The sequence below is a fragment of the Protopterus annectens genome, chromosome 3.part1 (genome assembly GCF_019279795.1).
Source record: "Protopterus annectens isolate FY-2018-M chromosome 3.part1, PAN1.0, whole genome shotgun sequence".
In the NCBI taxonomy this organism is placed as follows: domain Eukaryota; kingdom Metazoa; phylum Chordata; order Ceratodontiformes; family Protopteridae; genus Protopterus; species Protopterus annectens.
Window position 1 is genome coordinate 690,849,745 of NC_056732.1, and position 20,180 is coordinate 690,869,924.

At 39.8% G+C, this 20,180-nt stretch overlaps 1 protein-coding gene across 1 annotated transcript in view; it reads right to left on the minus strand.

Annotated features, from left to right (window-relative positions):
* The window catches only part of KCNQ3 (potassium voltage-gated channel subfamily Q member 3), a 1,103,931-nt gene that overhangs the window by 354,611 nt on the left and 729,140 nt on the right, over positions 1-20,180 (minus strand). The window lies entirely within an intron of this gene.

The following is a 20,180-nucleotide window of genomic DNA, read 5'->3' on the forward strand; positions in this document are numbered from 1 at the left end:
TATTTTTACATTTCTGATAAAGCCTAAAGCCAATATACGCTGTCTAAAAATATGCAATGATAAATAAACTCTGTGTATGACAGCAAATCACGACATTTGGGGTGCACCTATCTTATTGGTCCTCTCCCTGACAGAAAATGCAAAATAATAGCTCTTTCTCTGTGAGATACCAATGGCAATCTCACACTGAGAAGGTGGTGATATACTGCATATTATGTTTTGTTATTTGAGACAGAATTCCCCAGACAGAATAGTTGTGATAAGTAACTAGCTCTACCTGTGAGTGACTTACTGAAAAATAAAACATTATGGCCAGTATACTATGAGTAAATATGTAAACCTGTACTCACATTTCCAAATAAAGTAGTTAATAAAGTGTGCCAAAAATAATTGAAAGAGTTCTTGGGCAGAAAAAAAAACAATAAATAAAACATCAAATACAACCGTAGGGGTTGCAGAATAAAATTAACATGTAAATGCAAACATGTTGACTAAAATATCATGAACAGAAATAAAGTAACTGCAGCATGTATCTGATGAAAGATATTAACACTTTTTGGAAGAGAGAAAAATACTGGGTACAAAGTGGAAAGGATTTTTGAAAAGGAAGTACATTTGGACAATAACATATTCTGCACAATGCTATTTCTGTAATAAATCAGTATTTATATGTAAACAAATGAAAATATCTTATGCCATGGAAAAATGCTAATTAAAAATCTTGCAATAAGAAAAAGTACAGCTGTGTAAGTAAACTTACAAACAGTATATGTTTGAATAGATCACTGCTACAGTAGCTTACGCTATATGGGACATATCCTGCTTTAGGCACTTTCCACTCACCCAAGCCACTGTACAGCTCAAGATTGCCAATATAAATATAGTAGCTATGGCAGCAAAAGCTCAGAAGGAGGCTAAAGCCCTGTTGGAACAGGAATGATGCAAATCTAATGCTCTAGCAAAAACAGCAAAATATATGGGTATGGAGAGAAGTTGCATGTACTGCCATAGTGATCTATTCGAACATCTACCATTTTGGTAAGTTTATTTACACAGCTGCACTATATTAATCATTACAGCCCTGCTGTAATAGCCTAAGCTAAATGAGACAAATACCACAGATTAGAAAGAAAAGGAGAAAGAAGAGGATCAGAGAGAGAGTCATATCAAAGTCACCAGAGCCATGGTAGTATGGAACCTGACCTTGCCTGGAAGTGTCATGCCATCATGAGTGTACAAAAAAGAAAGCATATAAGACAGACATTTAGAAATTGTTTGTATAGATATAAATTGTTCCTATTTTTTACCTTCATATGAAATAAACAGTTGATCAGAGTTCCTAAATGTTTTTGTCCTGCAAATCTAAGATGCCTATGAAAATCCAGAGTATGTGAAATTCTTTTTCCATTTTTTCTTCAGTTTGGAAAGAAAACTGGGAAATGAATAGCTCTTTAGGCATAAATGAAAGAACTACTTTCAAAATTAACCTATCTCTATTAAAGTTGAAATAAGGTTGACTCACCAGAAGAACTTATTATTCTAGAAGTCACAGCAATGAGTAGCACATTCACCATGAAAGAACTTCAATCTACCTCATGAGTAAATTCAAAATGAACAGCATATGATTTTACAGTGCAAAATAAAGACCCCATGAAGGAGCCACCTGCTTTCTATGTGGGTGAATATGCAGAACCCCTTTCAAAATCTGTTTCATGTGAGGTAGACAAGAAAAAGGGGGTTGGCTATTGGTAGACAAGCAGAAATTACCTAAAGAATGTTGAAAAAGAGTAAGAACGGACAGAGGTTGTCAACTCCCACAAATACTGAAAAATCACAGGAGTCTGCGTCTTAAGAGGATCCTGTTTTATATTCTGGCACCAACTAGAAAATCTTTCCAATTTACACAAATATGCTTTTCTTGTTGCAAATTTATTTGCCTCCTACCCACTGTAAGTTCTCAAAAAAAAAAAAGGTGTCAAAAAGGAACTAGATTCCTATCATCCAGGCAGTTAACTACATACATTAAAAGTTGGAGTATTTCAAATAACCCCTATCTTGTGTGAGTAGGCTCATTTTGTGAGGAATTTTGTTGCAGTTATCCTTGGTCAATTTCAAAAGAAGGGAGAAACACTCTCTCCTGGGCCAAAATGGTGTCACCACAGTTATCCTTGGAGAATGCTTCTGCCTGTTTAGAAGAACCCTGGTTAACAGAGGAAGGACGGAAAAGCATACAGAAATATTCCTGTCCATGTGGCTTCTAGCTCCAAAAGCACCCGAGCTATCCCACTATTAGTGCCTCCTGTACCACACCCTTTTTACTTCACCCAGAAGGATCTGTCATCCTGGATATGCACATTTCCAGTTTCTACATCATCATTCTGGTGTATATGGGCATCCTGAGACAATGTAGCAATTGTCTCCTGTTCACTGACTAACTAATGCAATATGCAAGAGATGTAATCACACAATGTCATTGGAGGTAAGATGCTCTCATACAAACACTCAAAATAACAATCAGGTTGTCAGTAATGCACAAAACTTCTATGCCCACCATGCATAGTATGCACCTGACACATAAACCAACATATGCTGAGGCACTAAAATAAATTTCCTAAACTACAAAGACTTTCTAGACACTTGACCCACACTAATTGTCCTCAGCAAACCCAAAAGCACTCTGCTGAAAAAACAACACTACGCATACAACCACATGCCATGAAACCTCAATTACAAAGCCCATAAGGCAAGACAATGCACTACCTAATACTCTAGTCATAGCAGACTCCATTGTGAAGCATATGGATATGCTGCTAACCAGGCTGAACAACAAGAAAATCATGGTCAGTTGCCTATGGGGCAAGGATCTGCCAAGTCACTCACACACACTCAGAACAAGTACCAATATGACTCAGTCATAATTCATGTGGGTATAAATGACTGGAGATGTACCTCTCTGGACTATACGAAGGGAGATATTATGGAGCTCTGGGACCATGTATCCCACTGAGCAGCATTCTACCTTCAGCAAAGATAATGCCAGCATGCAAACAGAAAATTAATGACTTTAATAATTAGCTTAACTTCTAGTGTCATTTAAAGGGGATATTTGTCAATATGGGAGGATATAGGATCATAAGATCATAGGAGGTTACTAGGCTAATGGCCCCGGGGCCCTTACAAGCCTAGCCAAGTTCAACCCGTGTTTTCATACGTTCATAGGTAGGTACTAGGCTATTGACCCTAGGGCCTATATAAGCCTAGCCAAAAAGGTACCCTGGCTTTCAGCATCCAAGAAAATTATTTTCCTGTGCCCCTGTTGAGCAGAGCCACAGAAGTGATACCCGGGGTGACTTTCCTATTTCCCATCCAATCATCAAGATTTTTCTTGAAGAGTGCTAATGAGGAGCTTTGTTTGATATAGACAGGTAGTTTGTTCCAAAGTATGGGAAGTCGTTGGGACAGGAATCTATCCCCCCGGTATGTTCTGTTTATTCTGGTAACAAAGTTTAGGTCCCTAGAGCGTGTAGCTCGGAGGGACTGGGATTTCTTTAAATGGAGTATGTCCAGCAGCTCTGGGTTTGACATAGCTTTGTATGTTAGGCAGAGATCGCCTCTGAGTAGGTGATATGTGACAGACTAAAGCTGGAGTTTTTTGAGACGGTCTGCATAGGGCATCTGTTTGAGGCCGGTAATCCTCTTTGTGAGGTATTTCTGCTGCCTTTCCAGTTGTTGTAGATGTCTTACGAGGTACATACCAAAAGGGATATTGTACTCTATAATGGGTATAATGAGTGATGAGTAGAGGGGAACAATTACCTCTTTTTTTCTGTATGAGAAACCTTTTGTTATGAGGTGTGCCACGTAGAAGGATTTCCTGACTACTGTGGCAATGTGATTATCAAAGGAGAGACTACTGTCCACCTGTGTCCCACGGTCTCTTATCACACTTTTGGTGTTAAGTAGACTACCGCCTATGTGGTAGTTCACGTGTACAGAGTTTTTACCAAAAGGGATGACAATGCACTTTTTTGCATTGAGCTTGAGGCCATGGCTTTGACACCAGGCATCTATCTCAGTAAGGCCCTTTTGTAAGATGTCCACATCATTAGGAATTACGATTATGGCTCCTAGTTTGCAGTCATCTGCGAATTTCATTAACCAAAGGCCTTCTGTGTTAGCCTGTACTTCAGAGAAGTAGATAACAAACAGGAGAGGACCCAGGAGTGAATCCTGTGGTACTCCACTTGTCACTGGTCTAAAGTCATATTTGGAGTCTGCTACTTTCACAGTGTTGGTTCTGTCAGTGAGCCAGTTGGCAGCCCACCTTGTGACATAGGGATTTATACCTAGTTTAGTGAGTTTATCTATAATTCCAGAGTGGGGGATGATGTCAAAAGCCTTGGCAAGATCCAGATAGGCTGTGTGAACCACCTTACCCTCATCTACAGCTTTGGTGACTGCTTCAAAGAAGTATATCAGGTTTAGGAGACATGATCTGCCTTTTACAAACCCGAACTGATCCAGAGTTTAGAGATTACTGATGTCTTTGTTTATAAGTTCCATGATGATACGTTCCTTGGCCTTGCAGACCAAGCTCATCAGACAAACGGGGTGGTAGTTCCCAGGGTCTGTGGTGGATCCCCCTTTGTGGAGTGGGATAACCGTCGCTGTGCACCATTCAGTGGGCACAAAGCCTGAGGTGAGGCTATGATTAAACATGGTACTTAGGTGGGCTGCCAGTTCATTCTGTAGTTCATGTAGAACGCGGCCTGGGATGTTGTCAGGTCCCATGGATGCTGTGTTCTTGGCTTTGGAGAGTGTGGTTTTTACCTGTGCAGCCATGATTATAGGAACTTTGCATTCTTCTGGTATAGAAATGGGTCCTTTGGAGGGGGTGAGAGGGGGGTAAAGTTAGCACTGAACCTATCTGCCAGGATGTTGGCAATATCAGTTGGCTCTGTATATTTATTGCCATTGTGTTGTAACTCAGAGCAGATCTGAGTGTTACCATTGAGATTCTTGACATAGCTATAGAATGCTTTGTGGCTGTCTTTAGAAACAGTGGCGATTTTGTTTTCGTAACGAGCTTTGAAGGATTTTATGAGGGATCTCAGCTTCTTACTGAAGCTGACCAGGGAATTCCTCCAATCATGGGATTTTACTCTTTTTTGCAGCAGTTTCTTTCTTCTGTTGTAGAGTTTGTTTATGGCAGGGGACCACCAGATTGGCTTCCTTTTTTTGGAGGATAGCATCTTGGTTCTGTTGAGCACGATCCATGCTTTCGTGTAAGTGCTTATAAAGTGCATTTGTGTAGGATTCAGCAGTCATACCTCTATTGTCCGTCTGGATGGGTGTCGTGAAGTTTGCCACTTCTGTCTTAAGAAGTGTGAAGTTGGCTTTGGAGAAATTTTTTACGGTGGTTTCCCTAATGGGGGGGTGGGAGCGGGATGTGGATGCCTAGGGTAATTAGCTTGTGGTCGGATCTAACCAACGAGGAACTGACCTCTAGTGTGGAACACCGGTCACCCATGTTGGTAATGACCAGGTCTAGGATATTGCTGTCCCTGGTGGGGTGTGCATAAGTTGATCCAAGGTACTGGAATTTATGAATTCCAGAAAACGTTGAGCAAAAGATTTGGTACATGAGTAGTTTTCCCAGTTAATGGTGGGGTAGTTGAAATCGCCCATTATTAGTGTGTTGGGTTGTACCCTAATATTTTTCAGTGTATCAAGAAATGAGGAGTGGGAATCCTGGGGCATGGTGGGGGATCTGTAGCAAGCTACAATTTGGATTGGGGTCTTGCCCAGAGTTAGTTGCACTTGGATAATTTAGGATGCATTATGCTAAGCAACTAGCCTGGAGGTGTGGATATCTTTAATGAATATGGACATGCCTCCGCCTTTAGTGTTTTGGTCCAGGTTAGGTGGCCAAAAGGTGTGGTATGGATTATAGCCTGGTAATGCAGGGGTGTTCTCTGTAGCCTTGAACCAGGTCTCTGCCACTGCACAGATGTCGATGTTCTCCATTTTAAGGAGTGCCTCGAGTGAGTGCATTTTGATGTTTAAACTTCTAGCACTGAGTAGCATTACCCTCAGATTTTGCTTGCTTGTACCTGTTACGGTGGTGAACTTGTCATTTGAACCTTGCCTAAAAAAGGCACTATAGGGGAGGGTAGCAAGAGCCTTAGCCAGTATCCGGAATCCCAAGGACGACAGGTGCAGGCCATCTCTGGCAAAGCATCGTGGTCTGTCGATCATGTCATCCCAGGTAGACAGATACTGGATCCCCTTAGAATGACACCAGAAGCTTAGCCAATTGTTGAAGTCAATCATTTTGTCCTTGTACTGTGTTATCATTCTGGGTGATGGCAGGATGCTACTCAAGGCTAGGGTCATACCTGGCTGGGCTACAAGATATCTATACTTATCAACAGAGCCATCCAAGAAAATACAGTACTAGATATCTGGAAAAAATTCTTCATAATACCCTTCCACAAGGGAGGAAATTCTATAGAACCTTTAAATTACATGCCTATTGCCATATTACTCCCTCTTATCCAAGATACTGGAAAAATGTCTACATAGAGAAATACTAAACCACCTCTTACAGGCAAACCTAATTACACTGATACAGCACGGTTTCTGACCCTCACATAGTACTATCACTGCCCTCCTATCTTTCACACACAACATTGTCCAAGCCAGAGATAATAATAAACTCATATCAGCTTTATTCCTTGACCTATCCAAAGCATTTGATACTGTTTTCCATCCCATGCTCCTAAATAAACTTTCCAACCTACAACTCTCTACCTCCACTACTTCCTGGTTTAACAGCTACCTCTCAAACATATATCAGTTCATCAGATGGCAAACATCCTTCTCCCCTTTCCAGTTTTTTAAGACCGGGATTCCCCAGGACTCTATGCTGGGCCCCCTACTTTTTAATATATTTACAAATAACCTCCATGTCTCCTGCCCCCACTCTACCTTAATACAGTACACAGACAATTCCACAATTATTAACACCTCAGACAATATACAAAATCTCCACACTGTCACTCAACAATCTCTGCACCTAGTACAACAATGGATAACTGAAAACAACCTGCTTCTAAACCCCAGAAAGACCAAGCTTCTCCTTTCCCTTCCAAAAACCTCAATCCAGCTAAAGGAAACTTCACCATCTCATCCTTAGATATCACAACTATCACTGCTTACTCAAACACTAAACTGCTTGGTGTTACTATAGATGACCAATTAAAATTTGACCTACATATCTTAAACTGTATCAAAAAGTCCAATCAAAAACTAGGTCTTCTGTACCACAACAAATATATATCAGTAACCAATCTATACCTGTACTGCTAGCTCAAACATGTATCCTACCATCCCTGCTATATGTTGCTCCAATACTTACTAACCTCCAAAATAATCTCTTAACCAAACTAGAAATCACCTATAACAGATAACCAGATTTGTAGCCAGTAATAGCTACAAATCACATCATTGTATATCTCTGAAAGCTTAAGATGGCCTGAGCTCTCCCACATGCTTCAAATTTCACAACTACAAATTGGACATAGCATCCTGAATATCCCCAACTCCTGCCCTGCCCTTAAATCCATACTTACACCCCACACACCCAATTGTGACCTCAGAAGCACACAATAAAACCTAATTCAGGTAACAAATAAAAACGAAAATATTGGAAAAATACTTTACAGTCATTCAATTGCATAATTGTGGAACACACTTCCATAGTCTCTTTGCTCCACAGCCAAAAGTGGTGAATTCAAAAAGCAACTAAAAATTAATTTCCAGTATGCATGGATTTGTACTTGTCAGGAAATAACCTAATATTTTTTTTCTTCTCTCGATTAACATATCTGCCTAGTATTTCCTATCTAAACTGTGTACACATATTCATATACGGTAACTAAGACACAGGCAGGCTTCTTAAAACTCCAAAAATCAACAGCAAAAAGTTCTATTCGTAAAATAACTCAAAATTCCCAATTAAACTTAGATGAACGTCCTTTATTAGGTACAGTTAGCGCTTTCACCTCCTACAGATGGTATTTTTATACATATGTTAGACTTTAAGGTTTTATGCTAGGTTTTAAAATGTGCTTTTGATACATTTTTAAAGCATTTGTGTTTGCGTTTGGTTCACAGATTAGCTCATCAGGTTTTAAATGGATGCTATTATATAATTACAGTGGCTAATTGAATGTGTTATATAAATGACTGTGAAATGTGGTTTTAAACACAGTCTGATGAAGCCGAGGAGGTGAAAGCGCTAACTGTACCTAATAAAGAACGTTCATCTAAGTTTAATTGGGAATTTTGAGTTATTTTACGAATAGAACTTTTTGCTGTTGATTTTTGGAGTTTTAAGAAGCCTGCCTGTGTCTTAGTTACCGTATATGAGCTTGTGGACTGTTATTTCTTATCTGGTAATGGACACTTTACTCGCCTGGAGTTACGTTATCGTTTGTGTACACATATTACTCTCTCTGCAGTTAATACCTATGTTATTAAATGCATCTTTGATGTACTATGTCATGATGTTACTCTGAACTGTATATTACAAATTAGAAAATATTTTTAAGACATTGCTATATTTCCTTGTATATAACTTAATGCTAACCAAATTTATCAAACATATTGCTACTGCATTCTCAAAGTACTGTACATTTGCCTTGTAAATATTCCTGTTGTATATTTCTCTTTCTCTGTTTTTTTGTACTGTTACGTATCTTACAACTTGAATTGTTAGTTTTTTTTTCTTATTTTTACTAATGACTTCCAGGAGCTTTTCTCCTTGGGTCTTTGCTGAAAAAGGGCTCTCTGGGCCCAGTTGGACTAACCCGGTTAACAAATGTAAAAATAAATAATAAAATAAAATGTCTCTATTTTCCTTTTTTTTTTGGCTTCAGGAAAATTCATGAATGAAATCCTTTCTCTGTTCAATATGGGGCAACACGATCTATTACCTCCTGAATCATCTTGAAATCTAGTATAGGAGGGTTCAGGGACGACTAAATGGAAAGATGAAGTAGAATCCACTGAAAAGGAAGAAGGGAATCCCATTGGCAGTTGTAACCTTTTGAATGATTTTCAGAACTCAGTTGTCTGATGTTATCTGTTGTCTGCTCAAGTAAATATTCTCATGATTGATCCAGTAGCAGCAGCCCTAGGAACAGTATCAGCAGTGTCATAAGAACATCTCAAAGATTGTTTTGTTACTTGGGACACAAAATATAATAAGGAATTCAGAGATGTCTAGTCTCTGAAGAAGGGAGGTCAGCCACTACTTCTGTCATACTGTCAAAGAAAGACAGAAGAAACTTAAAACATATGAGGCTGACAATTCACTGTTCTGAAGGCTAATATGGAAACAGCATACACTTTATTCTAAAACCTGTCAAACGGCTTTCCCCTTTTTTGTCAGACAGAATAGGATTAACCATAGTAAGTTGTTTTGTAGAAGCTAATTTTGACACAGATATCACTGCAGGGCCTGGCCTGAAATTTAAGAAAATAAATAAGTGGGACTGGAAGCAGGTGGCTGACTGTCAGGCAAATTACCGGCTACAAGGAAAATATCCTCTAAGGCTAGTAAAACAGGAGGAACAGCCACAGGCTGAAAAAAATCCACTTGTAAGTCATATTACATGTGCTGAGATTCGTGAATCTCTTTTTGTTCCCCCTGAAATAAGTCCTTCATTCTGGGAAAAAATATCTGAAAAACACAACTCTTTAGTAGGGAAATCTAAAGAATCATGTCTTTGAAAGGCAGATTCCCCACTCAGAGTAACACAGTCCCAGACTAACTTCTGACCCTCAGGCAGATACTCTCAGATTGTGAAAACAGGAAAATCTTTTCCTTCAAAAAGCAGGGCAGACTCTGCACTTAAAGACTGAAATGTTTTAATTAAATCTTTAGCAAAGCCCAGCTAATCTTTCTTTTCTGTTTAGGAGAAAAAATGTTTTACATTTCTTTTCCTTTTCATGGGAAACTCTCCTGAAATACAGTTGTTTAAAGGATAATTCTATCCTGGGCATAAAGTTCCTCAGGTTGAGATAGGAAAAAAATCATCTGTTCCCTTCTTGACAGAGGCAAGTGTGTTTCCTCCTTAGCTGTAAAGGGTAACTGTATAGCAGCAGAGGACATGCCTGTTTCCCGGTCCTTACTGGTTTCCTCAAGAGCACAACAGAGGGATCAAGAGAAATTGATCAGTGGCTAAAGGAACTCAAAATGGCCACAGTGGAATCACTCACCAACAGATGAAGTAAAGAAGCTGGATTTAGTCAAAGTCTCCTTAATAACTTTTTTAAACGTTTGACGTGGGAATTATCGAGTTACAGAGACTGCGATACATGTGTGTACTGTTTAAAGAGTCTGAAAAGCTAGTTGCAGAGCCTTTATAAATCATTCTCAACTTTTGGTAAAAAAGTAAAGAGCTGAGGTAAATATTTTCTGTACCAATCACAAACTGGATTTCTTTATAGAAAGTCAAGACTAGCTATCTACTGACCAAGTAATTATATTCTGAGATATATAACTATAAAGCCAACCCTCAAAATCAGAAGACGTAGCCCCTAGCTGTCAGTTCTTCATAAAATGTAAAACTTTTCTTCATAGAAATTATTTCACAAGGAATTTGCAACAGGGAGTGCTAAGAACATAAAAGTCTGAATAGCAGTAAAAAATTGCTATAACAACTACTACAGACAGACAAAAACTAAATAAATAACGAGCTGTGGAAGGTAATCTCCAATGGATCTATTTAATTTGATCGATGAATCAGATTGCTGAAACCCACAGGACTGACAACTTGGTTCATTGATCAACTGAAAGAAGACAAACAACACCCACAAACAACATAAGCAATGTTTTTTTTTCAGAGTGGCATATCCTTGCACCCCCCACACCACCTGCTAATTATATATACAATTCCAATATTGCACTAAAGTGAGGAAAAAGGTACATTCCACAATACTCACACTATCATAAACTCAGAATGGTACAGCAAACTTGACTGTCAAACATATGGGTTTTGACAATCTGGTTCATCAATCAAATTAAGGGAACCCAATTCCCACTGGGATACTCATCTGCTCAGCTTTGCAAAATGCTAACCGACTACAGACAGCAAGAAAGTTCTGAGAACTGGCATGTTAACCATTGTATTCATACTGACAACTTTGAGCTGTACAATGGCTAGGGTATATGGAAGGTGCCCTAAAGCTTTAGAAACTGTCTGACTGGTCCTATCCTTTGCAGGATACATCCACTATAGCTTAGGCTACTGCGATAGTGATCTAATGATGAACATCATTCTTTAAGTCTAACACTTGTTAAGATAAATTTAACTGTTTATAAAAATAAAACAGTATTATACAAAGATTACAACAAAGGAATGGTTGTCCTAGTTGTATCTTTTAGAAATAATATGTTTTTTGGTATGCTTCTTGCCCCTCACTGCCTGCTAATCATTAGATCTCCACAGTCAATCATCCCATTCATTTCCCACAGGGCAACGGTTGACCACATAGGCCATCATTCATGCGTCCATCAGGGCTTTTTCTAGTATGCCTTAATCCTGCCTATTTGTGTCTGACATAAGTGCCCACATCACCACAAAGGCCTACTCTGCCCCCCCTGCAGGTCATATGCTAATGAAGGCTGTTATCACTGGCATAGTAAGCTAAGTCCACATCTCCAGTTACAGCAGGTTTACCTGTAAGCCTCTTTTTGCATGCAGGGGAAAACCACCAGACACCAGTCCCTCCCGCCAGATAGATGAGGTGACATTTGACACTCCTTCCCCTGCCCAGCTCTTTCAGTGCCCTACCCTCTAACCACACTTGGGTGATATGAGTTATAGCCAGGCATTTATCCGTCTTTGCATAGATTTCCGAAATATAAAAAAATATGTTTTGAAATTTATTGTACAAAATAGTCACCTATGCAGGTCTATATTAAAAGCGAGAAAGCCCTAGTCACCGAATACATAAACACTGACACATATTCCGTGAACTGCGAATACACCGAATGCCCTAAACCGCAAAATTCAAAAACTCAAACCGTCATAGTTGTCCCACCCCACCGCCCGCTACATATTACCTACCCAAACAAACTAAATAAACCACATGCATACACTAACCAAAACCCTACTTCTAACCCTAAACTAAATCTTGCATATACCACCATGTATGCACTTACCTTAACCTGCACCCTAATCCTAAGGTCCGTAACTATCGTACACTTACCTTAAGAAGCTATAGCCAAACAAACTAAATAATCCACACACATATACTTGACAAAACCCTCCTTCTAACCCTACACTAAATCTCACATACATTACCATCTATGCACTTATCTTAACCCGCACCCTAACCCTAAGGTCTGTAACTATCGCACACTTACTTTATGGAGCTATACTGCAGAAGGGCCAACCATGACGATTCGATGTTTTGGATTTCGAGCTTCCGGACGGTCTATGTTTTCGCGGTTCGATGAAGAAGTGTCGGCGTTTATGTATTCGGGTAAGTACACCTTCAAGCTTCTAATATAGACACACCTATGCTATAAATGTGATTTTTTAAAAATCTCCCAGTTCATCTATTCCCATAAACTAAAACTATATGTCCAATATTGTAGGATTTATATGAGAAGTATCACAATAGAATGACAGAAAAATGTTTGTGCCACCAATTCACTAAGGTGGAAATCTTTGCCAAAGAGATGTCATAGGTTATTTAAAATACATATAAAACCAAGTCCATAGGTAGACAACAGGCATGCTTTCAAGGAGACCAATAAGGAGTCTAGTCCAATTTTACTAGAAGACTATGTGGTTAACTGACTTGCTCAAAGTCACACTGTAGACAAACAATGGATAAATTACATATTCTTTATATAGTCTATATTTCCTTAGTGAACGCTCTTTCATCGATCCAAAAAGGTTGAAACCTCTAAAGAGTGAAGACACGGACAATCGATTTTCAGTGGGCTGCCTTCGGGATTTTGCCATTTCCTCCACTATGGTGCGATCTCGGAGTTGGTATATTTAAGTAGGGGGGTGTGGGGTGTGAAGCCCCCCACTTCATTTTGTGTTTGAATTTTTTTTTTTGTTTCTGTTTTTTGCGGCGCAGCAATTTTTTTCCCTGGAAAAAAAAAACACTGTTCTGTTTCTCCGCTCTTTAAGTGTTTCAACCTTTTCGGATAGATGAAAGAGCATTTGCTCTTTTCATCATTTGATAACGCAATATTGACCCAGATAATGGAATCAAACCTTAGGCTACAGGAAGCTGCTCATTAACAGCTCATAGCCCTTAGTCCTCTGTGTTAACTGCCAGACTTTGTTATACAGTTTCCTTCATATAGTGAAAGGGGGATAGGAGGGTAGTTTTGTTGCTACAGGTGCCTCTTCTTGAATTTCTGATAAGGTGAGTAAAATTGTAAACAAATGTACTATCCTCTCCGGACAAAATTACTGTAACAGTAAATAAGAACATATAAGCAGATTCCAATGAAGTATCATGTTTTTATCTGTGAAGAGATAAAGTGACTCGAGAATTATAGACTAAGACAAGCAGCCACGTATTGAATATATTTACATGTATAATTGCATTATCTTACTAAGGAAAGGAGCATATTATGCATTAAGGAAACAACCACTTTATCTATCATAATGAATCAACAATCTAACAGTCAAAAACTGTAAACAAATATCCTTCAACACTGAACTATTCCTCTGTTAAGAAGAACATGTCAGAGCAGCACCTACAAAGGTACTCACATAGGCAGTGCATACAATAAATACACCTTTAGCTTCCTCTTACTTTTCTTATGTGTAATTACTTAGGTAAAAAAAAAAAAACATGAACTGCATATTAACCTTATTCAGTTGTTTTTTTGTAAGATTAATACCCAAAGAAATGACCAAGGCATAACAAATCATATAAATAGGATTCTCCATTAATATGTCTATATATACATATGCATATTTCTCTGTTATTGGTCAAATCTTAGTTATAAGCACTGTTCTCTGAGTAAATGTTTTTGTGCGTTTATTCATACATACATGTACACACATACACAGACAAATATATTCAAGTACGTAAATCAAAAATGCATCTAATACATAGATAGACAGACAGAAATATACAGGTGTGGTGTGTGTGTGTGTGTGTGTGTGTGTGTGTGTGTGTGTGTGTGTGTGTGAAGTTTACAGAAGTGAGGAACAGTAGATTATTGGATAGGCCTCAGTCATCTGTGTAAGAATTTAATTTCCTAGAAGATTAGTCATTTCTGTGAGCAGGTAGAACAGCTAAAATGTATTCCTCTTGTTGCTGCTGTCTAGTATTCCACTTTTCATTTCAGAAATTTCACAGTTCTGAAGTAGAAGTAGCAAACTAAAACTTTTCAGTAACTGATTACTAAGGATATGGGCCTTTATATCCACTGGCAAATTTTCTGATAATTAGTAGGCATTCCTGCATATGACTATATCTGCCATAACTGCTCTGGTAGAAGCATCTACTGCATCATAAATACATTTTACTGCTTGAACACCTATAGACTAAGCACTGCTAATCATATAGCTCAAATCTTCTTCCTTAAAATCTATTACATTTTTTGAAATTACTTGCATTTCTTTTAAAATTTGTTTTTATAGGATACCATGTACTAAATAATTATGTGCTTTGAGGGACAATGTTCTACATTATACAGACTGTCTTATCATACCTGTCCCTCTGCCTTCATTCCATGTTTAATTGTATACTTCCTGCTGGTAATTTGGACATACCAGGGATATCCAAAGTCACAGGTATAGTGAAGCTAGATGAGTACTCCATATACACTAGGATGTTTTGAATGAAGGATGAATCCAGTCTATGGATTCTGGTACTTAAACATCTATAACGATATAACGATATCCTGTTTGACAACTCAATCTCTGTAAGAGGCCATTTATAGACCCTCCATTATAACATTGGCAAGATCATTAAAAATTAACATCTTGAAAAAAAAAACAGACTAATGAGAAGAAGAGTCTTCAAAGTCTGTAAAAGTATACAAAGGTGAGGGATGCTGGGTTATATAAGAATACTCACCTTTATCTGAAAAAATGGAGGTAAGGTTTCCTTCTCTCCTTTCCTTATCTGTGGAACATGCCTCTCCAATTTCTGACCTACAATGGTTGTTAAGAGGTACTAGGAGAAGTCCTGTTGATTTCTTTAATTAGTGCATATCAATCTTTTCTGTCAATTTCTTGTAGTCTTGATAGACACAGGCAAGACAGAGGAAGCTACTCCTCTAACTTATGAAGTGAAAGACAAGTAAAAAAAAATGGGTTTTCCCACAATGGAGACTTATGGCTCAGAATTCTTGACCACCATTTCATCTTCAGAATGACCAACATCTTGTTTGTCATCAGTAGTAATAAAATTATCTGTTAGATTGTACATTTATCAACACTGGTAGACTTTCTCAACATACCTCTCAACTGTACCTCATAAAGAGGAACGTACCTCATTTAGGACCTTAAAAAGTGCATGTTCCTCAAAGTTCCACATTGAAAGGGTTGTCACACATTCAGTGTTAGGAATTATTTAACTGATATCCATGGTAAATAGAATGAATCATATTAATTCATTAAAAGATCTTTATTATAAATAAAGCCAGTATATTTTAACCATCCTGTGACCTTCCTGGTTGAAACTGTTAGTAAGTCGTTAATATGTGTTCCACATTTTGCCCATTTGTTTCACATTATGAGGGCTAGTGTTCCTCATTTTGAGATAGAAGTTTGAGAGCTATGGTCAACATAGCAATAACTGACTTAATGTCCATGTTAGTCGATAACAGTAAGAAAGTTATGCCAGACTTCAAAAATCTGAAGAGGAATTTGCCTTCTTTTTAATAGATTCACTTTTTAAAAAAGAAGTTATGTCTTACCATAAAGTTCCATCTGTGTTGTTGATCTTCATTCATTCATTACCGATGGGAAATTGGTTCCATCCTCAGAACCGAACTGGCCTTTTACCAAGCTAGTGCCAGCCCTAAATTTTCGAGCTAAGGTTTTACCCACAATGCCCTCTTCCCTGTCATCTCAGATCGAGTTTGCCAGATAAAAGTAAAGCAGAGGCTGTCTCTGGTCAGAGTGAACCTATTCAGAAGACACAGGAGTGAATGCGATCCCCTAAGAGCCTTTGGAGGGGGAAGGAGAGTGGGAAGTAATGAATGAATGAAGATCAATAACACAGATGGAACATTATAAGACATAACTTCTTTATCTGATGTTGTTAATCTTCATTCCTTCCTTACTGACGGGACAGAGTCCCCAGCTACATTTGTTCCTGGGAGGCCCTTATGGAAGGATGTTTCTGAGCACCATTGAACCAAAGGATGCTCTTCCTCTGAAGACCAAATCCAATCTGTAATGAGTGATAAAAGTATGAGGGTTGGCCAAGTTGCGGCCACACAAATGTCATTCAAAGAGGCTCTAGCATGAAAAGTCACAGAAGTGGCCACTGACCTGGTTGAGTGGACTCTGACTCTGTGTGGTACTGAAAGGTTATTTTTGCCATAAATGAGCCTGATGCAATTCCTCAAACATTTTGCTAATATTACTTTGGAAACAGGACACCCCATTCTGTGTCCTGAAAAGGCCACAAATAATTGATCTGATGTCCGGATAGATTTTGTTCTGTCAAGATAGAAACGTATTTGTCTATGCACGTCTAATGAGACAATACTCTCCTCTATTAGAGTGGTTAGGAAAAATACTGGAAGGTCAAGTGTCTGGTTGATGGAAAGATCTGAGATAACTTTTGTCAAGAAAGACGGGTTTGTTTGGAGTGATACTCTGTCCTTATGAAAAATAAGATAAGGATGCTTGATGCATAAGACTTGAAGTTCTGATATGCATCTGGCTGACGTGATGGCTATCAAGAAAAGGGACTTCCATGAAAGAAATTTTAGATCACAATTAGATGCCAGTTCAAAGGGAGATCCAGTTAGATTTTGTAAGCTTAATGAGAGATCCCAGGGTTCTATTGGTTCTCTGAATATGGATGACTCCCTTTAAGAATGTTTTGCAAAGTCTGTGAGACATAAGGCAACAGTTTTGAAATCCATTATGATAATTAGAAATGGCAGCCAAGTGAACTCAAATAGTTGACGCTGCTGTGCCTGAATGAAGTAGGTCTGCTAAGTATTCAAGGACGGTGGTAATAGGTGTTGTAAAAGGATCTAGGTTTTTCTTCTGCATCCATATCGAGAAGCAATAAGTATACTAAGTACTGGGGAAGATAGGTCACTCTGCCTGACAATCATTGTAAGTGGAGGAACCAAGCTATCAGCGTGAGATTGGAAATGTTTGTGTGAATCAATCCTTGTAGGTGTGAGATCAAGTCCGGGGATGGCTCTAGGATCCATGGTTGATCTAGAAGGTGAGGCCAAAGGCTGGGGAACCAAACTTGTCAAGGCCAATAGGTGGCAATGAAGATCACTTTGCTTTTCAACCGGAGGATATTCTTCAGGAACAGGGGAATGAGACAGGAGGAAAGGCATATAGAAGACTCGAGGGCCAATTGTGGACCAGAGCATCCCTCGGTGACTCCCCTGACAGGAGGATTAGGACAAAGTAGTTGCTGCATTTGTGACTGATTGGAGAGGCAAATAGGTCGCAGCAAGGCTGGCCCTAGCGTTTGAAAAGTTTTGCCACTTATTAGAGGATTGAGGGACCACTTGTGAGGCTGAAGAATGCATCTGCTCAACTTGGCCGCAATTACGTTGGAGCTCCCGGGAATGTGCATTGCTATCAGAAAGCAGTTGGAAGCTATCGCCCATTGCCAAATTCTCATAGATTCTCAACACAGATGGTAAGATTTGGTTCCTCCTTGTTTGTTGATGTACCAGACCACTGACATGTTGTCTGATTGAATTGCAATGGTCCCTGATGGAAGGACAGAGTGAAATGATTGCAATGCTAAAATCACCACCCTCAGTTCTAGGACACTGATATACAATCAGGCCTCTGTTTCCGATCAGGTACCATTGACTGTATTTCCCTGATAGAGGCCCCCCCACCCCATCAGAGAGGCATCTGTGGTTACCGTGGCTTTGGGTTGATGGGGGCAGAAGGGGCGAGACCACTGTCGTCCATCTGGGTTCATCCACCACATTAAATCCTGCTTGCATCTTTGAGTTATTCATATTAGGAAAGACAGATAGTGCTGTAAGGAGTACCACTGGGTTAACAGTAGCCACTGCAGAAGTCTCATGTAGAGTCTCACTAGAGGTACTATGGTGATAGACACTGCCATAGACCCTAGCAGCTAAAGTACAGATCGAGCCGGGGATAGGCCGTGACAGAGTATCATCTGAACCTGGGATCTTATCCTTTGAAGTCTGTGATTTGGTATTGATGCTTGGCAATTTTTCATGTCCAGAACTACCACAGTGAATTCTGGGGATTGAGATGGGGTTAAGTTGCACTTCTTCCAGTTTATGGATATACCCAGATGTTGAGGTATTTTCATAATATATGAAAGAGTCTCTTCCAGTAGACGCTTGGTGGGGGCAGTGAGGAGCCAATCGTCCAGATATGGGCACACCCAGAATCCTTGTAGTCTCAAGTGAGCTGTTACTACTGCCATACACTTGGTGAACACTCCGGGGGCTGTAGAGAGTCCAAAGCAAAAAATTTGGAACTGAAAATGACTGGCCACTGCATGGAAGTGGAGGTATCTTCTTGAGCATGTGTCCATTTTTATATGGTAATACGCATCTTGAGGATCTATTGAGCACATCCAATCGTCTTTCTCCAGCAAGGGGAGGATAGACTGAACTGTAACCATCTTGTTTGATAAATTTGTTTAACAAGCTGAGATCTAGAATTGGTCTTCAGTCCCCTGTCTTTTTTGGCACTAAAAAGAATCTTGAGTAGAATCTGGATCCTATTTGGTATGGTGACACTTCTTGGATCTCTTTTTTGGAGTAGCTTTTGAATTTCTAGTGCTGCTGCTTCCCTTTGTCTGGGTGGAACGTTGTGAATTTGGGTAGGGGTGGTTAGATAGAGATTGAATGGAATGTTGTGTCCTTTGGTGATTATCCGTTGCACCCATGAATATGTTGTTATTGTATGCCACGTAGAAAGGTACAAGAAGAAACGTCCCCCGACTGCTTCCAGAGGAAAGCAATCAGGCTGCACTTCAGGAGAGCTGATAGGGTTGGCTAGAGAAAGAGTCTCTGGAACCCTGGTTACACGGACCTCCGCTGCCCCGAAAGGGGGATCTCCCGTTAGAGTTACCCCCTCTGCCTCTAGGGGAAAACTCAGTACATGCATCATGGAAACGACCCTGTAATTTTTTTGTGCGCATCTTTCCAGTCCTCTGGTTTCTAGAATAGGAACGTTGAGGAGCCAAAAAATGTACACCTATGGCAGAAAGGGTCTTGCAATCCTGCTCGCACCTTGCCAACGTGTCTTTAACTTTAGGGCCGAAAAGTGAAGAGGCTTCAATTGGAGTATTCAAGAAGGAGGACTTAAAGAGGGCCACAAAGTCGCATAGGCACATCCAGATGTGACGTCTCATAATGATGCCTGAACCCACTTCTCTGGCAGCTCCTTCCGTGGCATGGGATATAAGATGCATGGAGGAGTTGGAAATGGATTCGAGGGTAGCTATCTGTGAGGCCATTTTATCCCAGACCTGATCAGACACAGCTCCTGCTAAGGTTTCGGAGAGTTCATTAATCAAATCTCTCTGGAGCCTGGTGAAGTGTGCCATATAATTCAAAGACCTAACTGCGAAGGTCGATGAAGCAAAGACTCACTTTCCTAGCCTGTCAACCACCTGGGATCTTTGTTGGGTGGGTGGACAGTCTGGCTCTCCTCGGCCAGTTCTTTCTTGGTAGCAGCTGCCACCACCATGGTGTCTACTGGAAGACCCTTTGACCAATGTGGATGCTGTTCTGGGGGTGCCAAAATTTTGTCCGGCCTCTGAGGAATAAATTCAGTGGTGTCAGGACATTTCCATGCACACTACACGATGAGCTGGACAACCTCGTCTGCAGGTGGGGTCACCCAGGAGGTAGGGGGCTGGGCACGAAAGCCTGCAGGAACATGGACTCCTCTGAGGAAGGGTTGGAGGGCTGC